The sequence below is a fragment of the Cetorhinus maximus genome, chromosome 21 (genome assembly GCF_964194155.1).
Source record: "Cetorhinus maximus chromosome 21, sCetMax3.hap1.1, whole genome shotgun sequence".
NCBI lineage: Eukaryota > Metazoa > Chordata > Chondrichthyes > Lamniformes > Cetorhinidae > Cetorhinus > Cetorhinus maximus.
Genome location: NC_135899.1, coordinates 29899092 through 29913478, shown reverse-complemented (window position 1 = coordinate 29913478; position 14387 = coordinate 29899092). Strand labels below are relative to the sequence as shown.

At 43.8% G+C, this 14387-nt stretch overlaps 2 non-coding genes across 2 annotated transcripts; both read left to right on the top strand.

Annotated features, from left to right (window-relative positions):
• The first annotated feature begins 2578 nt into the window (after positions 1-2578).
• Positions 2579-2650, top strand: trnae-uuc (transfer RNA glutamic acid (anticodon UUC)). Its single transcript has one exon. It is a non-coding gene; the product is annotated as a tRNA-Glu (tRNA).
• An 11189-nt stretch (positions 2651-13839) lies between these two features.
• trnas-aga (transfer RNA serine (anticodon AGA)) lies at positions 13840-13921 on the top strand. The gene has a single exon. It is a non-coding gene; the product is annotated as a tRNA-Ser (tRNA).
• Positions 13922-14387: the final 466 nt, after the last annotated feature.

The window sequence follows — 14387 nt, the reverse complement described above, 5'->3', positions numbered from 1 at the left end:
TTCATATTCATTTGAACATTTCACTAAGTTCCTTTGAAATTAATCATGCCTCCACACACCTTTCAAAAACATTAGCTGCCTTTTTCAATTTTATTCAGCCGCATGTATTCACTAAACTTCACAACACAAGAAATAAATCAGCCAATTAAGCAACAGGTTTCTTCCATCCCGCCGCCCGCCCTCTCTCTCTCTGTCCCTTTCTGTATATATTTGCGATTCTCGCTGTTTGCGTTGTTTTTTATGTTGGCCGACCGTGTGATTGCAACTCCGTTTTCAAATCATTATTTAGTGAACTTTGTGTAAATAGAGGCCAATGCCTCTATGCTCACATAAATTTTACAAAAATCTCGCATTTATAGTGTACTGACTTTATTAGCCCTCCCAAAGTACATAATTTCACATATTACTTCCGCGTATTAAATTTTATCTATTCTTAACGTGATAACATTTTGTGTGCGCCTTACTTGCTGACCTCTTTTCTGAGCTGATCTTTGTTTCTCAGGAAGACTTCCTCTTTGCCACTTTCACCTAACGAAGCGATAGAATTGTGAAGCGTATCCCTGTCTTGCATTCTCTATCTGACACGTATTGAATGCCCGTCTGTTTCTCTCTCTGTTTCCATCTTGATCTCTCTGTGTAATTAAATATTCATCCAACCCTGGCTCCTGAATGTTAATTCAAGACTGTTCTCATATCCTGTGATCTCCTCAATATTCAATAGTTTTCGGATCTCAGCTCTGAATATATTCAGCGCTTCTGACACTCTGGGTAGAGAATTTCAAAGACTCACAAACTTCTGAATGAATAAATTTCTCATCATCACTCATTATTCTAAACTCCAGAGAGTATAGACTCGTTTTCCTCAATCTCTCCTCTGAATCCAAGAGTGAATCTAGTCATCTAAAAACAGCAAATGCTGAGAATGCTCAGTTGGTCAGGCAGCACCTTTGGGTCCCGGACCTGAAGCTTTATCTATTTTTCTCTCCATGGATGCTACATTATCTGCTGAAGATTCGCAGCATTTTCTATTTTTCCTTCAGGTTTCCATCATCTGCGGTTGATCTCGCTTTTGCATGAATCTAATGAATATTCGTTACATTATCTCTAACAGAAGTATATCCTCCTTCAGGTAAGGACTTCATAAGACGCTTATTCATTTATTCCAAGTCCCTTCCACCAACGGCTGCCCAGGGGACAGAGAGATACATAGAGAGAGAGAGCGCCATTTCAATCAATGGGGCACAAAGGAAGCAGTGGGATTTGATCGTTACACAAAATTCAAGGGAACGTTTTAACTTCTTAATAGCAGCAGCAGCTTGGATCGCATAGCATTAGGTACTTAAAAATTATTTTTCTTACGTGCCTAGCAGTATTTAGTGAATTTTGTACTTGGAGCCAAATTCCCTTCGTTTCTCTGCCCGCTGGTCCCTTCTTTCTCTCCGCTGGGAAAATATTACGCTGCTTTCTCACCTGGTGCCTGTAATATATGCTCTTAGTGGAATTCCCACATTCTTACTGACGGGCTCAGTTTCGACTGTTCCCTGTCTTTCCCTTTCAGCCTCCTGTGTCCTGCACACTCACAGATCGTAAATGTAATTTCTTTCGATCCAACCTATCGAATCATCCATCTCTTGTTATTGGTAGCCTCTCAAATCGAGATGACAGAAGGAATACACAAAATTGCAGAAGAATATAAAAGAATTCTCTTCCTGTTTCTGAAAAACAAACACGAACTGGCATTTATATAGCACTTTTTAACGTGACCGTTGTGGTGTCTCGGTATGGGGTTATATCAGTATGGCACTATGTATTTATGGATAATATTGTGATATTTGGAAACAGATTGTGGACGTATCAGTGTCTTATTCTAGGGAGATATGTTTATACCTATGTGTTATTTCTCAATGTATTTGTAAGACCATGAAAATTAGAAGCAGGAGTAGGTCACTCGGCCTATCAAGTTTGCTCCACCATTCAATGGGATCATGCCTGATCCTCAACTCCACTTACCTGACTGTTCCCCATAATCCTTGATTCCCTTACTGTTTAAACATCTGTCTACCTCAGCCATGACTATACTTAACATTATACTATATAACCCTCTGCGGTAAAGAATTCCACAGATTCACCACCCTCTGAGGGAAGAAATTCCTCCTCATCTCTGTTTTAAATGGACGACCCCTTACTCTGAGATTATACCCTCAGGTCCTAGGCTCTCCTACAAGCGGAAACAACCTCTCAGTATCTACCTTGTTAAGCCACTTAAGAATCGTATATGTTTCAATAAAGTCGTCTCTGATTCTTCTAAACTCCAGTGAGTACAGGCCGAACATTCTCAATCTTATTTAGTATTTTGGAATGCACTTAGTAGTTAAACCTAAAGGAGAAATAAACAGGCATAAAAAAAACATTCCGAATGTAGTCATACCCACCCAAATAAATGAACAAAGAATAGATCTGCATGTAAATCGATTTCAAAACAGCAGTCATGAAATGAATTTGCTCCCAAAACAGGATCAAAAGCATACCTAAACGAGCGTTGCTCTGTTTAATGATACTGATAGCATTGCATTCGTGTTCCCTGGTGGTCTAGTGGTTAGGATTTGGCGCTTTCACCGCCGCGGCCCGGGTTCGATTCCCGGTCAGGGAAGCTGTCCTTTATAAACAACTTGGATCATATCTGTCGGTGAAGAAACATGTCATTCCCACTCTGAATAACCGCTCCCCGCAGAAGGAAATGTGTGTGGGGACACTGGCGTGCCAGGCGCCACTGAAACTCTGCACGATGTGAACATTTTGGCCTTAGGCCAAATGAAGTCTTCAGGGAGAGAGTAAAATGCTGAATCCTATGCACTTACTTGAGCAAACGTTTCGACGATCAAATCCATAGAAGCCACACGGGAAACATGCCCATTTCTTTATATAAACTTCTGAAGAAGCTTCTGAACTTCCTTCCCTGAATCTCCAGAATGACATCACTCTCAGACGCATTCTTATGGAAACCGGCCTCCTCTCGCCTCCGGGAAGCACCATTCCAAATCTGTGAAGGGAGGAAACTTTGTTTGTACAGTGTGTTTCGCGTTCCCAAATCTCAAAATCACATTCCCAGAAAGCGACATTCGTGGACAAATTCAGCATGTTACAGGTCTGACAGGTATACCCAGGAAACATTTTACCTCTAGGCAGGCATTCACAGGGCAAGCACAGCTGGGCCAGGATACCCAGGGCTACCTACTGCTACCTATGGCTACCACAACTGGACAGCGATACACAACCGATACACAACTGGCGGGAATATTCAGGGATCAGCACAATTTTGGAGAGGGATACCGAGGGGTCTGAACTTCAGATTTTCGATCAACAGAAAATAATTAGAAGATTCAAATAAAACCTATTATAATCGTGTATCATTTGCAGATATGCTTCACTAAAACACCTGCACATTATCCACGAGAAATGTAGCTTCTGAGGGGGTGGTGGTATATTCCAGTTCTTTATATGTAATAATAGGCAATTTCCATTAGTTTATTTGAAGCCAATAACTTAATATATTTCTCACGGCTTGAATATAGGTGCATGGCGCATCTGTTAATTTTTTCTCTCATTTTATTTGGCATTACGCTGCCCAACAGGTTGATGTAATGCATCTAGCCTGTGGATGGAGAAAGTTAGCATGCTTTCTGCTTCTCATTTTCAGCCCACACTGCTGACTTACAGCATTGTGAAAAAGAGAGCCAAATGTGTAAACCTTCCCCTGTCATTGCACAGCCTGCCCATGGGCAAGTCCTCAGTTGTGCCTCTTCGCAATGAACATGGAAACTGGGTCCCGCACAGCCCCGGGCTGAACGCAGAGGGACGCTGAGTAGGCTGGGCCCCCAAACAGGCAGCGTGCATTTCCACTGGCATGTGGACTCATGGACCAAACTTGCAGCTATTGGCGAATAGATCCACTGCTTTGTGTATACCTCAGGAGGGTTGAAGGCTATAGGATTACACCTTGTCAACAAGGTCTGGACTGGAGGCCAAAGTATAATATTTAAGGCAACTCCTGCAGCCAATCTGGTGCCAAACATGGTGCTTTACATTGCATTGACTCAACCAGAGACGTAAAGGGTGGCACTCTGCAGATGAGGCAGTCCAGTATCTACATAGGTTTTGCCTAGGCTTGACCCCTTGAAAGAGGACGCTCCATTATCAGTGCAGAATGTTAGCTTAATACAGAAAACAACAACTATGAGGGATAAGCTCAACTTGACTGGCATGGAGAACGAGTGCTATGGGATGTCTCCGGCAGTGTGGTGGACCACTGTATCTCTCTGGTCAGTCGCCGTCCATCTCAAGTTGCGCAGTACCTGACTACGAAAGTGCTGACCCGCCACAGTCCATCTGCTTCAATGGGTTCTTGTAGATTAGAGGCTATACTTAATAACTTTACAGAATCCATTGCGCCAGGCAAACGAACAAAGCAAACTGAAAGGTAGGAGATGCAACTCTTCGGTTGGCAATTTGGAATGTCAGGCTGATGTGCATGGATCTGACAGACAACTTGAATTCGGTCATTAACACATGCAAGGTCTCTGTGATCGTCATGGAACTTGATATGCTGAACAGCAACATGGCAACTCAACAAGAGATCAGGCTTTTACACGTTCACCTGGTGGCGGAAGTGTTCTGTATAACCGTGTGAGCAAGTAAGCTTTGCTGTGAGTAACTTGCTACTCTCTATGATAGAAACCTCCACAAGTGGGGCAGAACATGTTTTTTACATTCGTCCTTCTGATGAAATCGGTGATATCAAAGTCTGTTTTATTTTTTGGGGAAGACCCAAATTGAAAAATCAAACAGAAAAAGGAAACTAACCCTCTCATTGTCTAAGGAAACAAAAAGTAAAACTGACATTTGGATCCCAGAACTTCTTGGTAGACTGAAACTTGTCAATGTTATGTAAATGGCTGCAGAGCCATCCTGGTTCGATCGTAGCAGTACGTGGAGTGAAGTGGCACAATGGAGGAAACATGAAGAAGGCAGAGGCCAGATCGAGAAGCTGATAATAAGTTTCCACAGTTGTTTCATTCACAAACACAAAGCAGAGAAGTGAAATGGGAGATAAGTCCAGCCACCATCGACAATGTCGGAATCGCAATATCTGGGAAGCGAGAGCCGGAAAAGACTGATTCCTTCGAGGCAAAAGCCGTTGAGGGGGTTTCTGCCATTGAAGCCAACTGGTCCACTTTGAATGCCCTAAGAACTGACTGAAGTAAAGTCCAACATACTCTAGGCGGTTCACCAATGACTACTGGTGATAGCTTTGCCGGATTAGTGAGATATCCTTCGAAACAGTGAATGCCAGGAGTTTGCGGACGGGAGTTATGTGTGTGTTGGGGACGGTTGGGGAATGGGTATGGGGTGGGAGGACGCGTAAATGAATTTCAACATGGTGACTCTGGGGCAGAAGTCAGCATTTGTTTACCGTGAGAAGAGGCTGCTGTCAGGCATTTAAAAATCGCTTCCTTTGAACTCACCGATTCCCAAGACAATTTGATTCTACGGTTCTTTTCAACAGCGAGTGGTGAGTTTTCAGAAAATGAAAGCGACCCACGTGAAGCACATCAAGTTCTCCATACGGTTACAAAGACAAAGGCAATTACAGCCTGTTTCAATGAAATGAAAGCCCAGGGCGGTATGAACAAGAGCTCGCCCAGAAAAAGCGTAAGCCATTGAGACTACTTTGAACTTGTAATAAATTTCCCTTGTCTTCTCCACCTTATTTCCGCGACAGCTTTTCCATTTTCCGACAGCTCCAAACGAAGTTCAGTGCCAACCGTTGAACTAAGGGTTCGTGCTGGATATGAAGCTGATATTTTTGAGCTGTTGCTTACCAACAGCGCAAATCATACACTAAGACCAATATGCCCGCTAGCCCATACGGTTAACGAAAACCGTTGTCAATTACGAGCTATCAATGATCAGCCCGTGCCAATTTAATCCATTTCTCCTTGGTATGACAAAGTTACTTTCGCCTCTGAAGGTGAGGATGCAATATTCTCGCTCCTATTTGTTTGTCTGTTTGCAAACACTACATCTCAAGAATTAATCGACGGATTTCAACGAAACGTGGTATACAAATAGGGTATGGCACAAGAAAGAGGTTATTATTTTGTTTTGTGGAGTTGCAAATTCGGATCCTGGGCTTTATTAAATAACCCCTTAACATTGACAGATGGAGCGTATTGGTTTTTTTAGAACGTCGTGTGCTGTTTTATTTGGAATGTTGTTTGCTTCTTTTAGAATGTTTGTGTTGCCTCAGCTGCTGTGGTGGAATTTGTTGCAGCTGTCAAAATGTGAGCAGAGTTTTCAGCTCAGATTGTTGAATATGGATTGGCATGAAGCCTTTTCGGTGAGATAGAATACTGAATAAAAAATATATTTTTCAACTTTGTAGTTACAGAGCAAAAACCAGGCAGAGACAAAAGCCTCAAGGAAGAGCAGCGTAATTGTACTAACGTTAAGTTAACACATCGTGGAGGTGGATTATGCGCTAAGAAATTTCCTCTTCCCTGTAAGACTATTTGACTTTGGTCAAATTCTGAATGTGATTCGTTTATTGTGGAAAAGTTCACTGAGATCGAGAATTTTTAAAAACTGCTTTCCCAACATTCTAGACGGAGGTTTGAGAACAAGGTTATATCTTTTGAGGCAATGGTACGAAAATGGGAGGTGTAGCGAACCTCTTCCGGTGGGTAAGCTTTGCAGTCAATTATGTTACGTTGAATTATGTATTCACACACCACATGTAGAGGCTATTTAGCTAATTGTTTCTATGTCGGCTATTTGAAAGAACGATTTAATTAATTTCGCTTTGCTGCTATTTTACCAATGCCGTGCAATTGTGGTAGTATTCGAACCTCTGCGGGGAAACATGACCTTACCATTCGGCCAAGACTGGCTGCTGGCTTCAAGTGGATTCGCGCTAATTTCCGTTTAAGGAATTTCTCGGGAAGAGCACTTCCTGCAGTTTTTTTTACTCTTCCCTTCTTCACGGCAGCTTTAAAAAAACAGGAAGGTGCACAAGAAATGGGAGGACAATTCGTCATCTTAAAATGACGACCTCGATGACAAGAAAGAGAACTGGTCGTCGTTGCTGATCCGAAGGTCCTGCAGACGCATCCGATTAGCAATAGCGCAGTAAAAGATTTGGCTTCATTCACCAACACCAGAGGAACAATATCTATTACAGAGAGTGACCCAAGCCAGGAAGAAAGGGAGGGGATTCCAAAAGTTGCCAAACGAGAATCATGTCAATGGTCCAACGATCAGTACGGCAGCCATAGGCCAGCAGTAGAGCGAAATGGTCCTTAATTTCAACTTCAATTATTCCAAGTGGATGTCCGCCTCTGGTCAGCATTATCCCGATCCCGGCCTGTCTCTTTCCCAGCCAGTCACCCCGCACCCAATACAATCCCGGCCAAGCTTTCAGTAACCTGCGAGCTACGGCGACTTTACAGGCGGGACGACCCGTGAAATTCTCTGCGTGGCTTTCCCGCTACCGTATCGACACACGCCCGCCCCCAACATGTGGGTGACGTAAGGGCCGGTCCTGCCCAGCCTCAGTTTTGAGGCCTTTAGGAGGAGTTTAGGGTTGGGAGCGGGAGCGGGGGCAGTTGGGGGGTGTGGGGGCAGCCCTACAAATCACACTGCTTGGGATTCTGGCGGGAAAGGGCAGCACCTGCCTCATCGGCCCTCTTTCCCCATCGCCTCTGACCCCCATACCTTCCCAATGGACCCCGTGCTCCTTCGCACAACCAAACTCCACTCCGCTCCCGCCAGGCTCCTCCATCCCGCCGTACCAGCCCCAACATTTACCTCTGTCCTGTGGCCAGAAGCTGGACTCTTTATGTGGGTGGTGACGGCACAATTTTATTGTCATTGGATAAGTGTTCCTGAATCCTCGAGTCATGTTCCCGATCCGCGTTTCGTATCCCACCATTAAAATTTGAATTGGAGGTTTAATGATAGCCATGCAGTTCACTATTACCTTTTAAGAAAGGAAATCTGCTGTCCTTACCTGGCCTGGCCAGATCCACAGCAAAATGTTTGACTCTAAAGGGCAATTAGCCTCAAAACCGAGGCTGGGCAGGACCGGCCCTTACATCACCAACATGTTGGGGGCGAGCGTGTGTCGATACGGTAGCGGGAAAGCCACGCGGAGAATTTCACGGGTCCTCCCGTCTGTAAACTCGCCGTAGTTCGCAGGCTACTGAAACGCTGGCCCAGGCAGCGACGCCCACATCCCATCAACGTATTTAAACCTATGGGGAATACTTGTAGTTCCAAGACCGAGACCAAGGCTTCTGGGAGCAGAAGGCAACATTCCTGCTGATTATAATCAACATCATGTAAAATATTCCAGAATGATTGCAACACCTTACATTACCGTTCGGTGTCGGGGACTGTTGATGACCATTGCAATAATCGCTGTGAACCTTTTCGATTTCAAATACACGGAAGCACTCTTGACGATTTCTCGTTAAATCCTCTCCTGTCACGCGGGAGACCGCAATCCAATTCAGTTTGGTTGCTCTGTTGTTAGGGTTGTATTCATATTCTTGTGCAACTTTATTTTAATACAGCTGCCAAGAAGAACGGAGGATTATAGATATTCAAGAGGAGAAGCATTCTTTCTGAGATATGTGAGCAGAGGTCAGTACCATTTTAATATCAACTTGTCAAAATACTTCAGCCTGCGGTCCCGGCCGAATGCTCAAGGCGATGGAATGAAAATCCATTCGAGTTTCACCACTCAGTGGCAAATTCTTCCAACTGCGTCCCTTTTTTCATGTTAATTTGAAAATTTCACTAAATTCCTTTGGAATTAATCATGCCTCAACACATCTTTCAAAAACACCAGCTGCCTTTCACAATTTTATTCAGCCGCATGTATTTACGAAACTTCACAACACAAGAAAGAAATCAGCCAAATAACCACAGGTTTCTTCCACCCCGCCTCACCCCCCACCCCCCCTCCGCCCCTCCTCCCTCTCTCTCTCTCTCTGTTTCTCTTTTCCTCTCTCTCTCTCCCCTTTTCTGTATATATTTGCGAATTTGGCTGTTTGCGTTGTTTTTGATGTTGGCCGACCGTGTGATTGCAATTCCTTTTGTAATGTCTTTTCCAACTCCGTTTTCAAATGATTTATGAAATCGGCCTCTAAAATATTTTCAGGTTGAGCGTTCCAGTTCCCAACAATTCCCGAATGGGAAACAAATTTTTTGCCCCCACCCTCTCCAGATCTTTTGCCAATAGCTTTGAATCTTTGCCCTTGATCTCCAGTTATTGACGACTCGCCAGAAAATGTTCGCCTATTTACTCACTTTAAATGTCGTATTATATAGAAACGCTCCTTTAATGTTCTAGCACGACCTTTTTGCTTTTATATACTAGTCTTCGATTTATAAAGCCACGTAACCGATATGATTTTCCACATTATGAATTTTATGGGCATGGACACCAAGTCCTTTCGGCTAATTTTACGAAAACCTCCCGTGTACAAGACGCTACATTTCAAAATTAATGCTTCCTGAGCGGGCGACTTCACACTTTCCGCAGGACTTCTAATTCTTAACATGTTATTTTCTCTGTGTACGTCGCACTTCGCGAAGTATTTTCTGAGTAAATCGCATTTTTGTTTGTCTTTTCAGAACCTTACGCTACGGAACACACGCAGCGCGGCGAGGTCTGTGTGCGCCGAAGAACGTTTTAAGTCGGGAATTCGGTGCAGAGAAGAAGGACGCGCACTTTTTCATTAGCTTTCCATCTTCCAGTGTCTGGTGAGTGTTCTTCTTTTGACTCCAATCGATTACTTAAGGATCAATAAATATTGGGCTACTTTTAATAATTAAATGATTACGCTTAGTGATTACCGTAACTGCAGCGTGGGGGAATTTGTGGAATCCATCATCGTCCCGAACAACAAATCTGCGGTAAGCATCTGCAGCTGAGATAATTCGGCTCAGAGAAGCTGAGGTCGAGTCTGAGTTGCAGACATGGAACGGCATGAGGGAGGGGGTGAGAGATCAGGACATTTTGTTCCGGGTGCCGTTATTTCTCTGAGGTTTGGTAGAACTTATTAGTGAGGCAATGGTTAGGGACAGCAGCTTGTGGCTGCCAGCTTGACAGGTATGGGAAGTCATTTTACAGTGATGAATACGCCTCAGCCCTTGACTTTGACCGACAATTACGAGGCGCTTGCTACCTTTGTGTATGAAGATTGAGGGTAGAGCGTGAATGAGAAAACTGTCCATGCCATCACGGTGCAGTATACTGTTCAACTGGGGGAAGCCAGAAAGAATGTGTTGGTGATAGGATATTATACAGTCAGGGGGATAGATACATTCTCTCAGCCACGATCGGGAGCTCTGAAAAATCTTTTGCCTGCTCAGTGCCAGGGTTAAGGGCAGCTCCTCGCGGCTAGAAAGGAACTTAAAGCGGGAGGGGGAGAATGTAATTTCTGTGGCCCAGGCTGGTGCCAATGATCGGAATAATGTTCGTCTGTGAGTGTTTAAGGTGTTAGGATGGAATTAAAATGTAGAACATCGAAGATAATCACCCTTGGATTATTGCTTGGGCCACGAGACAATTCGCATTGGGTCAAACCGATTAGAAAATTAAACATGTGTCTCAAAGAGTGATGTGCGAAATAAAGGGGTTTCGATACATGCGACAATGGCACTAGAGTGGAATGGAAGAGTGTGCTGTTCCATTACGATGGGCTCCACATAAACGGGGCTGAGGCCATTGTGCTGGCGAATAATAAAGTTGTGGTTCAAATCTAATTACCATTACAAAGAAATATTTACATGGTGTCAAAGTTTGGAAAATTAAAATTCCAGGGTACACCAGATTTCTAAAAGACTAACATAATTTCAAAGAATGAGGGTTAGCCATGATAGTAAAGAATGACATGAGAACATCAATGAGAAAGGATCTTTGCTCATAACTTCAAGTCGTAGAATCAGCATGGTTGGAGATTAAGAATAGGAAAAGTAAGGAAACGTTGGTGGGAGTAGTTCTGTGTGGCAAACTGAATAATTGTTGTACCGTTGGTCGAACATTGAAGTCGAAATTATTAGAGCTTGTAATTAAGGTAATTTAATAATTGTACTGTTCACAACCGCAGCACAGAACTTTTAAACTGTTCTTCGCACCACTCAGATTTGCAACATAAAGAGACATACGCCGGTACAATAGCCATCCCTGTCTTGTAAGGGCATATGCCTTTACAAACCACAGCGCTGCATTGTAAGGACAGATATTTACAACATCTACCACAGCACTGCAATCACAAAAACACTTACATTATCGGCACCACATTTCAGTGCACAGGCCTGGACAACACCAGGCACTGTCATGTAACGACATAGACCGGCAAAACACAGAGCAACATTCAGCACTGAGCTGTAAGGGCAAAGACATTCGTAAATGCCAGCTCTGCACTGTGAAAACAGGGATCTGCAAATTCCCTGAACTATTAGCACAGAGATATTAACAGTACATTAATGCACTGCAACGATATTGTTTTGGAAAAAAAAGCAGCACCGCACGCGAAGGGCATTTGTTTCTTTGAACATACCGACTTCATATTTTTCTAATGGGTTTGATGTACGTAATTTTAATTCCTTTTAATTTGAAATGATTTTTCATAAAAATCGTTGGTTACGGAGATAACTGGTCAGCATCAAAGTTCTCAAAATATTTGTTTGGAACCAAAGTACATGAAACAAAACTGCGCAGCTACGAAGGGACTCGGAACTATGCAGATGGTCTCGTCCCTTGTGGGATGAAAACACCAACCCTCGGGTTAACAGCCGAATGCGATAACCGATTGCGCCACAGTGGCTGCCGTGGTTGTGTGGGTGATGAAGAATCAAAATCAAGTCACACTGACAAACCACTTTTGGAACAGCTGCTGCCATTGTTTCAAACTTTCATTGCCCCATCTGCCACAAAATATTCGACAATACACAAGCAAAGTACTGAGAGTGTTGGAAAGGTCATCTTGGCCTGAAACGTTAAATCTGCTTCTCTCCACAGGTACTATCTCACCTGCTGAGTATTTCCAAGACATTTTTTTGTTTTTATGCTCAGTATTCGGATAGTCGTGAAGCCAATGTTAGGCAGGACGTGAACGCAATTTAAAGCTAATTCGCTCTGAAAGGTTTCATGTTGCTGCAGCAGATCAATTACATTCTCATGATCGTCTTACTCAGAGACCAGAGGACCAGCATTGAGCCACTGTAAGTTAGAATACTACTTTTGTTCTTGTTCAGAGTTCAGCAGCTCATTTCTTACCTAAATAAAATATCACAAATCTCCAGCTTCAAATAGGCGAGCTTTCCTCAATTTCTACACTCACTTTCTAAAAATTTCTAATCTGGTGGCAGCCTCCAATCTAATAGTACGATGGCTTGAGCCTCCCGAGTTCATGGCCGTCAGCAACTGTCTCCCATCTCGCCTGTCTCCTGTTGTCTGTCAATATCTGCCATCTTCATATCTCGCCTGCACATATCCTTGTAGCAGAGGTATGGATGACAAGGGGGCCATGACCCATTGGTGAATTCAACTTACAGTAAGTCTTTTTTTTTCCAACATATCCGCTTCCATCCAATGAATGTGATCCATCGCGTGCTGATCGAACTAGCACGCTCCAAGACCTCTCAGTTAGTGACCTTGACATGCCACGAGATGCCGAAATTACGTCTGAGATAACATGGCGTCTGTTGTCTAGGTCATACTGCTGCAGAGAAGAGTGCCGATGTCACAGCTTTGTCAATCGGGCAAGTTTGTGTTGTCAGTCAGTTTTCTGTTGCAAAACTATTTAAGGAAATAGTCTTACTATTAAAAACATACAACAAGTATAACAAGGGAGCTCAGTCCCATGTGTTGTACGGCCTGCAGCATGTGGGAATTCTTAGACACTCTTTGCAGCCTGGATTACCGCATGTGCAGGAAGTGCCACCGGCTTGATCAGCCTTGAGCATTGTGTTTTGGAGCTTGAGCGTCAACTGGAGACATAGCGGTGCATCGGTGAGGCTGAGGATTATGTGGATAGCAATTTTTTTTGATGTGGTCACTCCGCAGCTTAAGGAAGTGCAATCAGAAAGAGAATGAGTGACACCAGTCAGAAGAAGGGAGGCAGGCAGGTAATGAGGAAAGCCCCAGAGTGCATCTCACTCAGGAACAGTTTTTCTGTGTTGAAAAACGGTGAGGGTGAAGGATCTTCTGGAGAGAGCAGCTAGCTCAGCTGCACAACGGAGGAGGAGTAAGCCTGCAAGTGCAATAGTGGTAGGAGACTCAATAGTGAGGGGTGGAGGCAGGTGCTTCAGTGGCCGTAGATGTGGCTCCAGGTTGGTGTGTTACCTCCCTGGTGCCAAGGTCATGGATGTCACAAAACAGCTGCAGGGCATTTGAAAGGGGCAGTGCGAACAGTTAGAAGCCATGGTTCACATTGATACCAGCGACACAGGTGAAAGGTGAATGAGGTCCTGCCACAAGAATTTAGGGAGATAGGTAGCAGATTAAAAAGAAGGCCCTCAAAGATTGTGATTTCTGGATTACCTCCTCTGCCACGTGCTACTGAGTATAGGAATAGAGGATAGAGAGGATGAATGGGTGGCTAAAGAGATGGTGCAGGTAGGAGGGCTTCAGCTTCGTGGATCACTGGGTCTGTTTCTGGCGAAGGTGGGGCGTGCACAAGTCGGAAGGGTTGGGTCTGAACCGCAACTGGAACCAACATCGTTGTAACTACGTTTGCTAGTGCTGATGATCGCATTGCTAACACGCCAGTAGTCGTGGCCGAGTGGTTAAGGCGATGGACTAGAAATCCATTGGGGTTTCCCCGCGCAGGTTCGAATCCTGCCGACTACGGGAACTCGTTTGCTGACTTTTCGACTTATGCGTGTGTTTTTCTTATCCTTTTTCATCTGCGTGCACTTTTGTGCGCGAAATACGACAATATTCTTTCTGGTCTGTCTCGATTAATAAACCCAAATACCCAATATGATTTTCGAGCTATATTATGAACTTTGTGTATAAAGACCAAGCCTCTATGCTCATATAAACTTTACAAAAATCTCGCCTTTATAATGTACTGACTATATTAGCCCTCCCAAAGTACATAATTTCAGGTCTTACTTCCTCGTATCAAATTTTTACCTATTTTTAGCGTGTTATTATTTTGTGTGCGCCTTACTTTCTGACCTTTTTGAGCTGATGTTTGTTTCTCAGGAAGACTTCCTCTTTGCTGCTTTCAGAATTGTGACGCGTCTTGCATTCTCTATCTGACGCGTATTGAATGTCCGTCTGTTTCTCCCTCTCTTTCCATCTTCTTGAG